This window comes from Perca fluviatilis, chromosome 5 (assembly GCF_010015445.1).
Source record: "Perca fluviatilis chromosome 5, GENO_Pfluv_1.0, whole genome shotgun sequence".
Classification (NCBI taxonomy): domain Eukaryota; kingdom Metazoa; phylum Chordata; class Actinopteri; order Perciformes; family Percidae; genus Perca; species Perca fluviatilis.
The window spans coordinates 3,597,867-3,615,000 of NC_053116.1; the positions used below are offsets into that span (position 1 = coordinate 3,597,867).

The 17,134-nt window shown below is 40.3% G+C and overlaps 1 protein-coding gene across 4 annotated transcripts in view; it reads right to left on the reverse strand.

The window, feature by feature from the left end:
* Positions 1-17,134, reverse strand: part of LOC120559443 (ephrin type-B receptor 2-like) — a 64,265-nt gene that overhangs the window by 33,358 nt on the left and 13,773 nt on the right. The window lies entirely within an intron of this gene.

Genomic DNA, 17,134 nt, shown 5'->3' on the forward strand with positions numbered 1-17,134 from the left:
TAAGCACATTATTATGTCTCATTCCCTCACTATATATTAATGTACAATTCATTATTTCATTTGGTATCATGTTACAATTTACATGTTACAAAAACGACCATAGAAGCTGTTCATGTCATTTGCCGGTCGCTGGTCGTTGATGGAGGGGGGGCTTTGGTTTGTACTTTGTTTATCTGTCTGAGCCCCAGAGTCATTGGCTGAAAACTGCTGATGGAGTGGTTAGAGTGACCTAGTGTAACAGTGATCCAAAATATGTCTCTGACACTACATCCAGAAGCCACTGAGTGAGGTCCATAATCTCCGTGCCATCCCCCCCCCAACACCAAGTACAAACCATGTCAGGTGAAACCAGGCTGCTAGCACAGTGTATGCAACACATCTTTAATTATTCACATCTTCCTGACAGTCTGCTGCTACTGAGCAAAGCCTCTTGCTGAAGTAAGAGATGATCCCAGATGTGAGTGGCTACAAACCACAGCTCACGGATCATCACTGGCTGCCTCCATCTTCATCATAATTACAAAAGACTTTTAGGTGAAAGTTGTTTTATTCTGGTGCTTTTATTGGCTGCCTATGCACTCCTTATATGTACAAATGCACAATTTGCCCATTTCAATGAGTCTATGCATTAGCAGCCATAAGGGGGGGACTAACTTCTCAGGTGTTATGGTAGGAGGTGTAGTGCACAAACCTATGCTTTATGCAGACAATATATTACATTTTGTGTCTGAAACTAGCAGATCAATACCCTGTCTACTCTTTCTTGAAATCTTCAGGTTATAGGGTTAATTGGTCAAAGTCAGAAGCGTTAGCTTTGGCAGCTCAGTGCAACTGTAACAGCCTTCCAATACAATCAGGTGCATTTCAGTGGCCAAAGCAAGGTATTGTGTATATCTGGGTATCTTATTCCCTTCCCAGTTAAAAAATTTGGATCCATTATTTAATAAAATCTCTTGTGATGTTAATAGATGGGTGACTCTCAATCTCTAAATAGCAGGGAAGGTCAATGTTATAAAAATAGTTTGTGTTCCCAAGCTGAACTACCTTGTCCAATCTCTTCCCCTGTCATATTTTAAATGGTTTGACAGGATATCAAAGACATTTATATGGAATGGTAAAAATTTTAATCAATTACAAAGACCGATTGCTAGAGGAGATTTGGGTCTACCAAAGATTACTATGTTTTCACTTAAGGCATCTGGCCCACTGGTCACTTCCTCCTGACAGAGTCCCACCCTGGTATTGTATTGGGCAATCTGTTCTTACCCCAATATCGCCCTTTTAAAATGTATGGTGAGGCAAATACACATCTGATAATCTATCACTTAAATGCCATTGGGACCAAAGTGGCCTGGCTGTTTGAAGTGGATCGATATGTAAATACCTCATCAAGAGTTTGGCGAAATCCAAAGTTATATAGGTAGATCTCCCCTTTTTTGAAGGGATTGGTTAGAAAAGGGAATTCTCACACTGGGGGATCTGTATCTAGGTGGCATATTGAAAATCCTTTGAGGATGTGGTACAGGTATTTGGAATCCCTAGTTCTCAATTTTTTTTGATATTTGCAACTTCGCCATCTGTTAGTGGGGATTTTTGGATCCAGTTCTTCAGCCCCAAAGGCACCAACATGTTTTTGGAATATGGAAAAGGTCATGAGACTTCTGGGTATTATTCTATGCTTATGCAGAACCTGGGGGATGGAGCCTGGCCAGCACTCAAAAAGACATGGGAAATGGATCCGAGTATTACACTGGATGATGAGGAGTGGGACAGAATATGTAGGAATATTAAAACTATATCACACGATGTGAGGGTGCGCCTCTGTTACTCCCCCGCCTGCTGTGACTTCCTCACCGTGACAGTCTAAAAACATAAAACAACTGAAACAGCAACCTCAAAGTCAGCCACAATCCGAAACACATCAGGGAAAACATCTACAGCCCGATGTGGCTGCCTCCAAGTCAATCAACATCCTCTTAAAAGCGACCAATGAGACAAGCTCAGTAAGTTTCGTGGATTTCTGTAACTTGTTCCATGTAGAGGGAGCAGCAAACTTAAACGCCTTTTTCCCCAGCTCAGTTCTAACCTTTGGAACAGACAGAAGGAAAAGATCCTGGGAACGAAGTCCTGATACTATTTACACTGATATAGGTCAGAAGGTAAGATGGAAGTAGCCTTGTATATTAAGATATGCCAGTGTTTAAGTCTCCGTGTTTATAGAGAGGGCCATCCAACACGTTCATACAGTTCACAATGGTGAGTGAGGGCTTTAAAACCAGTGATGAACCTCAGAGCTCCATGGTATACAGTATCCAGTGCATGTAAACTTTGAGACGAAGCATGCACGTATAAAACCATAGCCAAGTACAGACATAAAAGTGGCAGCAACCAGCCTTTTTCTAGATTTGAACGAAAGGCAGGATTTGATTCTAAAATAAAAACCTAGATTAAGTTTCAATCTTTTTGCTAGCTGCTGAATATGATGTGTAAAAGAAAGAGATTCATGTTTTAAAATACCAAGATATCTGTACTTTCAGTGAGGATTGAAGGGAGGTTTGATTTGGATTTTGATTGGATTTTGATTTGAAAAAAACTTTTGTTTTTTCAACATTTAAAACAAGTTTTAAATAATAAAGATTATGTTGGAGAATGTTAAAACTGGCAGAGGGCCTGGTCTGGGGTGGGTGCTGTGCAGTGTCAGCATAAAAATGAAATTTTACATTAGACACGTAATGATCAGTGTTATTGATATAGAGGATGAATAGCAGTGGCCCCAAGACTGACCCCTGAGGCTTGCCTTTTGTTGTTCTGAGATAGCGAGAATTGCTGCCCTCCGCCTGCACACACTGAGTACTGTCTGTAAGGTAATTAACAAACCAGCTGACAGTTTGTTCAGAAAGTCCAGCCCTACAGAGTCTGTGCTTCAGCACAATGTGGTCCACTGTATCAAATGCCTTTAGAAAGGTCAATAAAAAGGGCTGCACAATGCCGCTTGCTGTCCATGGATTCAATAAAGTCATTTAAAACCCTAAGAGCTGCCAATGTTGTACTATGCCTTTTTCTAAAACTAGATTGGAAGTCAGATAAAACATTACTACTGTTAAAAAAAATCCTTTAATTGATCACTGACTAGGGATTTTAGAACCTTGACCAGGACAGTTTATAGATGGGTCTGTAGTTGGGTCTGTAGTTATTTAAAGTAGAAGGGTCAGCCCCTTTGAGCAGGGCAGCCACAAATGCTGATTTCCAGATGGGAGTAATGACATTTGTGTTCAAGCACAGATTAAAAATATTAGTTAAAGGCATGTCAATACAATTTGCTGCCAGCTTTAAAAAGTAGGGATCCAGTTTACCAGGGGCTTTATTTACGTCTGAAACTGTAATAGGACTGAAACTAAAAGACTGACTAGAAGGATCGGGGCCAACAGTCTCAACTGTAGATGAACACTCATGTTGAGGATTGAATGACTCAAATAAAAATCCTGAGGCTATGAAATGTTCATTGAAACAATCAAGCATTTGGCCTTGTCAGTCTTTCACAATGCTTGAAGGAAGCTCCTGGCCTTTAATGTTTTCTAATAATGATTTGATAGTTTTCCAAAATTTTGATGGATTATTCAGGTTATGGTTTGAGAAAGAAAATGATCAGCTTTGGGTTTTCTGATTTTGAGAGTACATGCATTGCGCAGTTGCCTGAAGACCAGCCAGTCAGAGTTCTGATTTGATTTTCTGGCTTTTGACCATGCCACGTTGTGCTCATGGAGGATATTTGTTAAATCAGGAGAAAACCAAGCATTGTTTCAGCCTTTGACTATGTACGTCTTTAGGGGAGCATACTTATTAATTATAATGGTAAACACTCATGAAAGAGGTTCCAGGCACTTTCAACAGCTGCACTGATATCAATTTAAAAAAAAAGTGATCCCTGGGTAGTTGACTTCATTTGTGATTGGTATGGCTCGAAAAACTAAATAAAGATGTCATCCTCAATGCTAGCACCATAATCTAACAAATCTAGTACTAATCTGATGTTGTTATGGATAGAGCAACCTTCACGGTAACCAGACTGCGATTCACTAATAATTTGTGTCCTGCCCTCTTTTAGTCTGTTAGCAATACTGTGGGCTAATAATTTATAATCTACAGTAAGTAATGTTGTGGTCTCAAATTCTCTAAATATTTATTATCCTTATCAGATTTATGAATTCACGTTATTAACCCTTGTTTTCATTATGTTACAGAAACCACACATCAGTTCACCAATCTGAACTCAGTCTAACACACAGTGGCTTGCATTATGTGTGTGTGGTAGTTAATATCTTACCAGACCATCTGTGGCCATTGCAAAGTCATTTATGCAACTACACCTAGGGATTCTTCATTATATAGGAGGTCTTAAGCCTGGGCTCATTCAATCAGTCTTCTTCAGAGAGAAACTTTTTGGATTAATTAACTTAACACAATGTCTCCAAATGGCTTAAATGAAGAATTTGAGATAAAGCCTTTTCTGTAATGTCTTTTCTTGTGATATTGTGTGTGGGATTGGTCTAATGTGAAAAATGGTGTCAAAGTGGGATAGTGTAGCACATAATGTTATTTTGTAAGTTAGAGTTTTGGCCATTTTTTTCATTCATTCATTCATTTTTCTTTGTCTGTGTGCATATTGTGTATATGTAATTTTATCACTAATGGTTTGATGTGGTAACTATGGTAAAGGTGGCACTTAGGTCCATCAAGGCCTTGGTAATCAGTTTAAATGAGCTCAGCTGATCAAGGCCTTGGCAATTAGTTTGAATGAGCTCAGCTGATGCATGATCAGCTGACCATGTATGTGTCCTATATATATGCTTCTGCCACCATTGAATGCCGTTTGCCTGAGGAAGACCTGGCAGGGTCGAAACGTTGCAGCACAATAAACATATGGGAGTATAAGCAGAGTGCGGGCATCACATTCTTTTCAGTTGTATCCAGCCCCTTTTTGCCCTGCACCTCACCGGTGGGGATGTGCACACTACCACTACTGCTCTACTCCTTCAATCAACACCTTGTTCATCACAGACTCCTCTCTCAGAGTAGGAGGAGAAGTATACATCTTCATAAAACCTGTGGACTTCAGATATTAGTTTAGGGTCTGCACATTTAGCATTGGTGATTTTAAGTACATTAACAACATTCCTTTCTTGTCTTCTTTTTTTCTAAACCACAAAAGTAAGCAGTGCTTTTTCACTGTCTTTGATCCATTTGGCCCTGGATCTTATGCAGGCTCCACGGGCTCTACTCAAATATTGCTATAAATTTAGATTGAAGATTTATGAATGTAGCCCCGTCTGATTCTGACATAGGTATTTTCTTTCAACAGTCATCAAAATCTTGTAGCAAATTAAATTGAAAACTGCCTAACCCTAACCATCTGGTGTGGAAACCTCTGACAAAACAAACTATCAAAAACATTGGCTTCTTATAGAACATCTTTGGCTACACGGCCCAGAGTTCTGTGAATCTGCACTCCATTGCTCTTCTGCAACGGCCGCATGGGTGTCTTAGTAAACTGAAAGTGGATTGTGAGAGCTGAATGTGGAAATACATAGTTATGTTTTCAGTGAGGATCAAATAGTTTCAAAGCAACTGAATTATGTTTTGAATGAATTAAATTTCAAATTATGCTATTCAAAATTAATTTGTTCAGTGCACTTATTAGAGTTAAACAATTCCATTTAAATGTGTGTGTCTAGTGACACATATTTCTGTCCATGTAATAAAATAATTTTTTTTACACCTAAACGACTTCCAGCCAATCATTTTCATTTTCATCATTCAGTATATATATATATATATATATATATATATATATATATATATATATATATATATATATATATATATATAGTTGAATGTAGTGTATATGTATGCATTACTGTATTCCAGTGTGTGGGGACGGATTACATTTTCTGTAGGCTTTGTATGGGCAGGTTGATACAATATTGACACTTTAATACCTTGTACCCTTAAACAAAATAAGCATGTATTGATACTCTGCACTACATTGTTTTTTTTGGAGCCTTTCTGCTTTTTTTATATAATAGTGAGAGACCGACCGGAAACTCAGTCTTAACGGTACACACTCTACCTGGCGAGCTATCAACTCTGTCTACTGCAGACAGTACTGAGATCAAAAAGACCTGAGAATTGAATTTACCACCTTTCTGCCTGTATGCAGATGGATTTTGCCAACCAGACAGCAGGTATTCAGAACAGCAAACATAATGAAATATAACACGATCAGAGAGAGGAGAGCTTAGACACATGTTAATATATTTGTTAATAATGAAAGGCAGAGCTGCAGTAGTGCATTTAAAATGCATTGGTTGGAGCTGCTGATGGGAGCTGGAGCAGGGAAATGGGGACAGCGTGGGCTGGCGAGGGCGGGGGGTCCATTAGTATATGTTGCCCTGCTTTCGTGACTAGACATTGGTTGCGGCAGCTCTTGAGTCTCCGCAGTTTGATCACAACTGACTAGACAGAATATGTTGCTGTAACTTAAAATGGCATGAAGGTTTTGGATTCAGTTGTGTTGATGTTCAAGATCATGCATCGCTTCTATTGGACTCCCTCCAGATTGCTTAGAATTGGTCTGGAAGACACACCAAATTGTTGGAAATGTAAGACCGAGGATGGCCAATTACTACATGTCCTATGGTCCTGTGATAAGGTCCAGGAGTTTTGGACCGGGATACATGACAGCCTATGTTGGATTGCAGGGACCCAGGTTCCATTAAGCCCAAGATTATTTGTTCTGGGAGATGGGTCAATCCTAAACAGGATGGATAAGCACATAAGAAGTGTTGATGTTGTAAATTGTGTGTTTAGTATACTGTTAAAAAATTAATAAAAATTCACAACAAAAATTGTTAATCATAAAAAATTGGCTTGGAGGACGTACTGAACAGCAACACAAATGACAAAAAGCACCAACACTTAATGATTCTCATTTAGGGATGGAATTTATCTCATCATACACTGTAGAGCTCACTCTGTGCCTTTTTCTGTCCCCCCCACCTTCCCCACTGGCTCCATCTGTCCCTGCATTCCTGCAGTGTGTGTGTGTGTGTGTGTATGTATGTATATATATATATATGTATATATATATATATATATATATATATATATGTGTATGTATATATATATATATATATATATATATATATATATATATATATATATATATATATATATATATATATATAGAGAGAGAGAGAGAGAGAGAGCAGAGCCCTTGTTCTGCCTTTCTCTGCATGATTCAATGAAAAGTAGGCCAAAGAGGAGGAGAGAGTGGGCCAAGTCCAGCAAACATAATCCTTGTAGGCTGTGCTACGCTCTGTACGCCACCCACAGGGATGCATCAGTGAAATTCACTTTGTTTTATGTCACAGCGCTGCCGCCATGCTGCTTTCAGCACCAGCTTTTATATGTAAACACAGCGTCTTTATTTATTCTTAATGAGGTATCCTGAACTACATCCTAAACGTAACCTGACTTGTAATGTTAAAGTGATGAAGTCCTAATAGATGTCAGATTGATTCCCAATCCACAATGTAGAGATCATATTTACAGTTCTTACAGCCTCACTGGTTAGTGCAACATCATCTCTTACACAACACTGGATTACCATTCAGACAAAGTGTGCAACTGCCCCGAGATCTCAGAACCTCCTTAACACCCCAGGTTTACTGCCAATTAAATGCAGTTTGATTACTTGAGGATTTGTTCTGCGGGCCAGACTGAAAGCTTTGGTGGGCTGGATGTGGCTCTCGGGCCGCCAGTTGGCGATTGCTGGCCTAAACTATAGGTGGCATAACTAAAATTACCTCGTCGTGAGCGCCAGAAGGCCTTCGCAAACGAATTGGTATATAATTTGTGTAGATAAAAGAATCAGCATTCACACAATTACAATTTGGCATATCTAAACAAAATCCGCAATTACCAGTCATACCTCTTAAGACCTTAGCTAATGTTAGCAATTAATTGCGGTTAAACAAAGAAACCACAATAATGTTAAAACATTGACAATTAGACAATTATGTAATAATTGTTACAGGGCTATACACAATGTGACAAGCTATATTTCTACACATTTCTGCATAAAACTAAGTCCAAACTGAGGATACTTGTTTGTTAGTTAATAAAAACACTGTGGGGGAAAAGAATGAGCTACACTTGCTGTGATATTAAAGACGTGCGTCTGTGTGGGGACAGAAGAGCAGCAGACTAGAGTGACTGAGACCAGAGTACTTCAGCTTTGTCATACTAACACAGAGCACACAGGTTGGAGGTGAGGTGGGTCAATAGAGGTCCAACAACAAATGCTTGCCCCGGCTCTCCTAACTGCTTAATCCACTCAAATCTTAGTTACAGTACGTACATTTACGGTGCTGACGTGACTGTTTACGCCGTAAACGGTAACGTTAAACACATCACGCAGTGTCACAGTCACAGCTTTCTAAATCTAACCGCTGCACTGACGGCTAGCATGGCATCCGTCAAGAAGAGAAAGGTGGATAATGAATGTCGTGTTTTCCAAGAAAATGGACCGAAGAATACTTCTTCGTTGAAGTGAGGGGCCTTGTGTGTGGAGAGTCGCTCGCTGTACTGAAAAAGGCCAACCTGGAACGTCACTACAGTACTAAACATGCTAGGCTAAGTGAGTTGCAAGGGCAGGTAAGCAGAGATAAAATAAACGCACTTCGGCGAAGTTTGGGTGTCCAACAGGCAGCTTTCACCAGACCTAATTTGGACAGAGATAACGTTGTACATGCAAGTTATGTGGTGAGTGAGCTAATCGCCAAGAAGCTGAAACCTCATTCAGATGGGGAATTTGTGAAGGAGTGCCTTGTTGCTACAGCAGAACTGCTTGCAGCTGACAAAGTAAAATTGTTCCAAAGCGTGAGTTCATCGCGAAGAACTGTTGCCGATTGGATTACAGATATGGCAGTGGATATTGAAAAAACACTGAATTTTGAGTTTTTTTCCGGTAGCCTGTGATGAAACAACAGACATTACAAATACTGCCCAGTTAGCCATTTTTGTGCGTGGGATTACTTCGGAGTTCGATACAACAGAGGACTTACTTTCACTGCAAGCCATGCATGGCACTACTAAAGGTGAGGATTTGTTTGGGCAAGTTATGTCCGCTATGAACTAGTTTGAACTTCCATTTGAAAAAGTTAAGTGACCTTGCGCCGGATGGAGCTCCAGCCATGGTCGGCTATTATCGACATTTATCCCAAGAGAATTGAGCCATCAAAATATTGATCAGAGTGAGTTAGTTGTGTGCCACTGTATCATACATCAAGAGAATTTGTGCGCACATTCCCTGAAGCTCAGTAATGTAATGTCGACCGTCGTTTCCACGATCAATTTTATCAAAAGTAGAGGGCTGAATAGCCGCCAGTTCAAGGAACATTTGAGTGAGCTTGAGTCGGAATATGGAGATCTGGTGTACCATTGTGAGGTCCAATGGCACGGTTTTACAAATTAAAGGAAGAAGTAAAACAATTCATGGATATGAAGGGCAAGCCTACTAATGAACACAGTGATGGCAAGTGGCTGTGTGATTTGGCATTCATGGTGGACATTACCAAACACCTTTCTGAGCTGAATGTCATGCTCCAAGGTCCCAACCAGCTAGTCAGCGCTCTGGTCTCCAATGTGAAATCATTTGAAACCAAATTAAAGCTGGGGCAAATCCAACTGGTAAAGGGCAACAGCGTGCATTTTCCTACTTTGCAAGAACAGAAGCCTGCTGTAACATCTGAATATGCAGCTGAGTGCGCCAAACTCCTTCATGCTTTCTCTTGCAAAATCTCGGTTCCACTCGAGACTGACAGACCACAACCTGGAAAATCAACCGCGAGTAGCATCATCCTCATCGCCATCCAACATCGGAGGCCTAGTGAAAGAGAAGCCGTTCCAGCCATCTCATTAGAGAGCAGGCGCATGCAGGTGTGAGATGCGGCTAGGCTACAGAAGATAAAGGTAAATTAGTGCTTTATTTTAAATGTCAGCATTAGAGGCATTAACAAAAAACACATTAAATATAACCATAACAGTGTGACGGCCAGTGTTGGGAGTAACACAATTACAGTAATTTATTCCTTTTTGCTGTAACGCAGTAATATAACGCATTACTAATTAAATTCTGGTAATATTATACCCGTTACAATCTCAATAACGCGAGTTACAACGCATTTTAACGCAACATTTAATGGTGTTTTGTTTTTTCAAGAATTCACAAACACCGAAACATTTCTTTTCAAAGAAAAAAAAAGAGAGTGAGTATTATTTCCTGCTGCTGTATTCGATGGTTGAGATCACTGCAGAGACAGAATTTTTTTGCGAGATGGACATTATTTTCAGGAGTTATTACGCTGCGTTGAAGCGAGCTGTCCCGTCACTGTTCCCGTGGTCAGAGCCAGAACCAGAGACGGTACGGACAACATCTGTGTCCCAACAGGTGACAATAGGTCAGCAGTGTGTCCGAGCTGCTGACAGATATAAACATGTCGGGAATTAATGTTCAGGCTTGCTACATGTAATATCATTGCATTTTATCAGCCGTGGAAAGTAACTATGCCGTAGGGCTGGGCGATATATCGATATAAACAAATATATCGATATATTTTTAAATGAGATATGGAATTAGACCATATCGCATATATCGATATAGTTCAAATGTGATCCTTGCTCCCATAGATATGTCGCCGTGAGGTTCTAAACATACGTCAAAACCCGCCCCGCCATCTTGGAACAGGGGTCCGAAGCATTCAGATCAACGCTAAAGATGCCGGACTTTTGTACTGCTTAATTATGTTCGATAGAGGAAATGAAAAGAACAAACAGCAATGGATAACATTTAACAGGTGACAATGTGTTTTATGATTATATATGCCGCCTTCGACCAGCAATCTGAGCTCCGGCGGCAGCGGAGGCGGAGAGCCCTGCGGGCCGGCCCGCGCCGTTCTTCCCCCGGCAAAAGAACGGGCTCGCTTCGCTGCGCTCGGTCCCCGCTGATCCAGATCGGACCAGCCAAAGACAGAGTGGTGATCGGTCCAGGACGAACTGTATGTCGTATCGGGCGGAAAGTTCCACTAAGTTTGCCGGGCGGCAGGCGGACTGAAAGAAGCTACAGCGGGGCAGCCAACCGTCTCGCGGCTGCAGGATCTGGAGCTCAGTGCCCGTTAAAATTACATGTAACGACAAATACATACAGAAATAAATAGTGGAGGAATGAGCCTGGACATTTCAGTCTGTTTAAACTTCACCTTGAAGCAGAAACTCTTAGTTCAGAAGGGTGAAGTTTCCGTTTGGACTCAGATCTGTGAACCGATCATAATAAATATTCTTTGTATTAACACATTAATTAGTTTCTTTGTTTTGTAGTCGATAGTTCATCTTTTAGTTTACTTAAGTGGAAGCAGTATCAAGTGGAAGAATGGGACTATAACCTAGGCTTACAGGCATGAGGCATTACATTTTGAACAAAGTAGATTATATTAATATCAAAAGCTTAATTGACCTTTGGAACGAATCACAAATAGCCTATGGAGCTTTGATTTCAAAAACGTTACTCCTGTTATACAGTATTTAGGTTTACATTTTATTGTTATTTGAACAGCTGAGCATTTAATCATGAACCAGGTGAAGAAACCGGTTTATTATTTATTTGATTTTGCAACTGTTTCTATGAAACTACTTGTGACATGTCATATTTGATTTGGGCTTTGACTGAACATTTGCTGAAAAAAATATCGGGATATATATCGTATATCGATATTCAGCCAAAATATATCGGGATATGACTTTTGGTCCATATCGCCCAGCCCTACTATGCCGTACTTCAATACTGTGAGGTACTTTTAATTCTCTTACTTGCCTATTGTACGTTTTACTTCTCTATTTTTATAGCTGTAGTTACTTTGCATATTTATATTAATTATACAAAATATTATGAATAATCTATGATGTATTAACGTGGATAAAGAGGAGACTTTATTGATCCGGTTGTGAAATTCACAAGCTACCTGCCAAGTCAAACTTCTGCTGTTATTTTGGTGAAAGTAACTCAAAAGTAATGCAAAAATAGTATAAAGCATTACAAGAAGAAGAAGAATGCCTTTATATATCCCGCAAGGGGAAATTCACAATTTTCACTCCGTTAGTACAGTTGCACACACATTGAATACAGAATACTGAATTACAAATGCTCAGGACCTATACATGCTAAATACACTAATGGAGAGATGTCAGAGGGAAGGGGCTGCTCTTTGGAGGAGCACCCCAAGCAGTTGGGGGTTCGGTGCCTTTTTTAAGCTTTTTTTTTGCAGTGCCCAGGAGGTGAACTGGCACCTCTCCAGCTACCAGTCCACACTCCGTACTTCTGTCCGTACGGGGACTTGAACCAGCAACACAGGGGCCAGAACCTTAGTGTGAAGTTGCTGTTATTAACTTCAACAAAAGTAATGCCGGAAAACTTAAACATTCCCTTTGAAAATAATGGTGACACAAGAAAGAAATACATGACCTGCAGCCCTTTGCTGCGCCTCCCCCCCTCTCTCTCTCCCCCATTCCTGTTTTCAGCTGTGCTATGTAATTAAGGCCTAAAAAGCCCCCAAAAAATTGCATGTACAAAAAAGTCTATTTTGTAAATGCATCTACATCCTTCTAAGACATTATACTCGACGCTAACAAAAGAACTTAAACTTCTGGAAAAACTACAACCAAACCTTTCTGAAAAACTCCAGACTAACTTTTTTCACTAGGAGCACAGCGGCCCCCAACTGAACATTTTAGGGGCGCAACCAGAAAATCTAGGGGCACACACCGTAAATCAACATGCTAACAAATATTCAAATGTATACTAATTTCCACTGTATTGCTAATAAACACTTTGATAATAGAAATTACAATGTGCGGTTTCAAATTCAGTTTCACATTTTATTGTGCACTTTTGAAGATGCAACATAAAAGGTAAACTGACAGCACCATCGCTGTCATGACAGTACAAATATAAAAAAAATATACCAGCTCTAGTCTCCAGTCTACAATTACACTGAATTCAACTTCAAATTAAAAATGCATTGTTTAGGCTACTAAAATAAAACCCCTCCCTCCCTTCTCCCAAACCCGTCCCCACAACCTTGAGTTGAATAATTATTCAGTTCTTACTCACTGTAACTTGTATTCTTTATTCTTGTATTTGTATATTATTCTTATTTATTTTCATCATGATAGTTTTTAACTGCTCTTTACAGTTTCATCTAAAGCACTTTGAATTGCCTTGTTGCTGTAAGGTGCTGTAGAAATCAGGTTGCCTTGCCTTACAGCCTCAGCCTGTCAGTCTAAGATTAACCACTGTTGTGCCTGCTTGTCAGTAAGTGTAACATCAACAGCACCGCGACTGCTTTCGCCCTCGCCATTATCAAATCGCAGCAAACGCTGTCTGCATGAAGTTTTGAACAACTGTAACCACACTTGCAACCACTTTGCATTTCTATGACTAACTATCAAGCTAATGTGTGGTGAGCATCTGGCGTCGTAAGGCTGCCGTGCATCACCCAGGTGGGTGCTACACATTGGTGGTGTTAGAGAGCCCCCCCGAAGCGCTTTGAGTGTCTATGATAAAGCGCTATATAAATGTAATTAATTAATTAATTAACTGTGACTTCAACAAAAATGCAAAGTAGGTTGCCCCATCTGCACCTCTGTGTGTGTGTGTGTGTGTGTGTGCGCCGGTACTCCGCTCTCTGTCATATGCAGAGAGGACAGATAAGCTTGCTCGCTTACGAGCTCTCAGGTACCGAAATTTCCACGTTTTTAATGTGTAAAAAAAGGGGGCAAATTTACTGGTCGCACACTCTCAAATTTTGGTCGCAAAATGCAATCATTTGATCGCAGTCCAGAGCCCTGCCGAGCCCTGTGTATCGAAAGCTTTCTTAATTTATGTAATAATAATAAAGAATGGTGAATCCACTAAGTAACAATAATGTCACAGGTACAATGTCGGACTCAAATGCTCGACTCAACACGGAGTAAAAGGTGAATGTTTATTAAAGAATAAACAATCCAGGCAGCGGTACAAATCCAACATGCAGAAGACGGGGTCAAAAATGCAGGCAATAAATCAGGAAACACTGGAAACAAATGCTAGGAAACTCCACACGAGGAGTAACAACAATCTGGCAAAGGGTAAGTGAACACGGGGGAGGGGAAGGCAACTAGACACAGGTGAATAACATCAGGGCGCAGACAGGTAATCAAAAACGGCGGGAAACAAACAAAGGCAGGAAGACAAGTGAAGTGAATGAAGACAAACAGTGGATTTCAAAATAAAACAGGAAGTCCATGAAAACAAACAGAAAACATGAAACCAACTAAAACAGAAACTTGACACAAGGACAAAACCATGACAAATAAGCACTCAACTACAAATTTAGCATCCATTCCTTGTCAGCCACAGCCTGTCCCAAAAAAATGAGGCAGATCATTCTTTTAACACAATCCTTACTAAATGTCAAGCACAATCTTGATTTTGTTTTTAACTGAAACCTGGTTAGACCAAAATAACTGCTGTTCTTATCGAGTTAGCCCCTAACTTAAATTTTATGAGTGAGAATAGAGTGAATAAGAAAGGAGGTGGAGTCGCCATTTAGTTTAATGACTCATTCCAAGGTACGCAAATATCTTATGGAAATTTGGCTTCGTTTGAATATGTGGCTCTTCAGCTGAGGTCCTCCCCTCGAGCTATATTTGTAAATATCTACAGGCCACCTAAATACTGTGCAACAGTTCTTCGACGACTTTACTGAAATGCTGTCTATAGTCTGTATTAACTTTGACTGTGTAATTTTTGCTGGTGATTTTAACACATGTTGATAACCCCCAGGACAGAGGGACCAAAGAACTGTGTTGTGTTTTTGAGAGCTATGGACTGACTCAGCATGTGACGGAGCCCACACACAATAAGGGGCACACTCTGGACTCTATTATCTCCAAGGGTCTAAACATTACAAAAAAACAATTACAAATGTTATTGATCCCCTCCCACTAAGGTCAAAGCTGTCTCTGGTGAGAAAAGATCTGCTGAACGCAGGCGGCGAAAAACAAATCTCCAGGTCCATTATGACACCTATAAAGAGAGACCATGCATTCATAATTTGGAATTGAGGAATGCAAGGCGGTCCTTCTTCTGACATTAATAATTAATAATAATTCATGTGTTTTGTTTGCTACTGTCGATAGGTTAACAAACCCTCCAGTACCTAACCAGTAGCATCTGAACTTTTATCCACCAAGGCCTGCAATGAATTTGCCTCCTTTTTCACTGACAAAATTCAGAAAATTATACAAGCAGTCAGTGCCTCCATATCAAGTAAGACAAATCCAATTCAAATACCATGACACAATGTTTTGCAAGTTGCGTGAATAGCCTTTTAGTGAGTTCCAAAACTCATCCAGAACTGACTTCAAGATGACAGTGGAAACCCTGGACAGGATTCCACTTCAGGAGGAACGCCCTGAGATCTTCTAATGCTCTTACATTTCAGAAGGCACCAGAGGACACAATTGGTATTCTAGATCCAAAAGACACTGAAGTTTACATTTAAAGTACTAGGGTATGTTAGTGATCCAAATGCCTGGTGAAAGGGACACACACACGACAGGAAAGCTTTGTCTGCTGAGAGGAGAGGGTGCTTCAACACCCCCTCTGCTCCTTAGGAGGGCTAAATAGCTCTGGGAGATTTAGGTTAGTGAGACTAGAAATACTTAATGTCAGACAGAGAAAGTTTGCTTCAGAATATTTGAAGGGTCCTTGCGGTTCCAGTCTCGCGCCCCCCGTCCCTGTGGCTGAGACCCCCTGCCTGGGCCCATGTGCTCACACATTCTCAAAACTGATCCACTGAGTTCGAACAAAGCGCTGAAGAAGCTTGTAAAGACTTTGAGAAACTGCTCCAGTTCAACAAGACCATCGTGCTCAAACCTGGTGTTCCGACTAGCCAAAGGCTGGAGCTGAAGGAACAGTTGGGTCACCCTTCACCTGCCGCTGCAGAGAGGGACACAAACAGCACCGCAGAGTCGCTCCCAACCAAATCACCACTACAATCTAGGGATCTAGGGATTTCAGTCCTTTTTGGTATAACTTTCTTTGAGATCTCAGCTGCTGTGTTGTGTTGTCTGACTGTCAAATACCTTACTGGGAACTATTCATCCTTTTATTTGGATTTAGTAGTGTGTATCTTTAGTTGTTGAATACGTTCTTCATTCATAAATAACCTGGTTATGTGTCATCAAGCCACTCCTAAAAAAAAAAAAAAATATCCTAGACACGTCACTAATAAGTTTAAGACAAAACGTTTTTTCAACAGCTCAACTTTTTTCTCGTCGCTACACTTTTTTCTTGGTGTCTTCCAGTCAGCTCGGACAGCTCTGCTTTCTGTCCCCAGAGTCCCAACTAAACATGGAGAAGCAGCGTTCAGTTTTTATGCGCCACATATCTGGAACAAACTCCCTAAAAAAAAAACTGCAGGTCCGCTGCAACTCAGTTCTTTTTAACTCAAAGTTGAAGACTTCTTTTTGTGCCTAATTCCTATTTTATACCTAATACCCTTTTATCTTGTTTTTTTATTTTCTATTCTCTTTAATTTTTAAGCTGTTTTTTTATATTTTTAACTGCTCTTTAATGTTTCATGTAAAGCACTTTGAATGGCCGCCTTGCTGAAATGTGCTCTATAACTAAATTTGCCTTGCCAATGATTTGGAAAGTACAGCTGGGTACACCAGAGAAACCCATTTACACTCACATTCACACTTGCATATGTTGATGAGATGTGATTCGTAGTCTCTGCTTGCCAGACCTTCCTCCGCAGCGCTGCGGAGGAAGGTCTCACACACACACACACACACACAAGCAGTGGTGGAGTCTACAGGGCTTTCCTAAAATGACAAAATGTGTTTTTCTGTAATTGGAAAAGCTTGTAAAAAAAACCTCAAGTCATAGTAAGGATATTGTGATACTACGTGTTCCCTGCTGTCTAATGCCAATGTCAACTACTGATAACTCATCCATTATCTCTAGTCATGG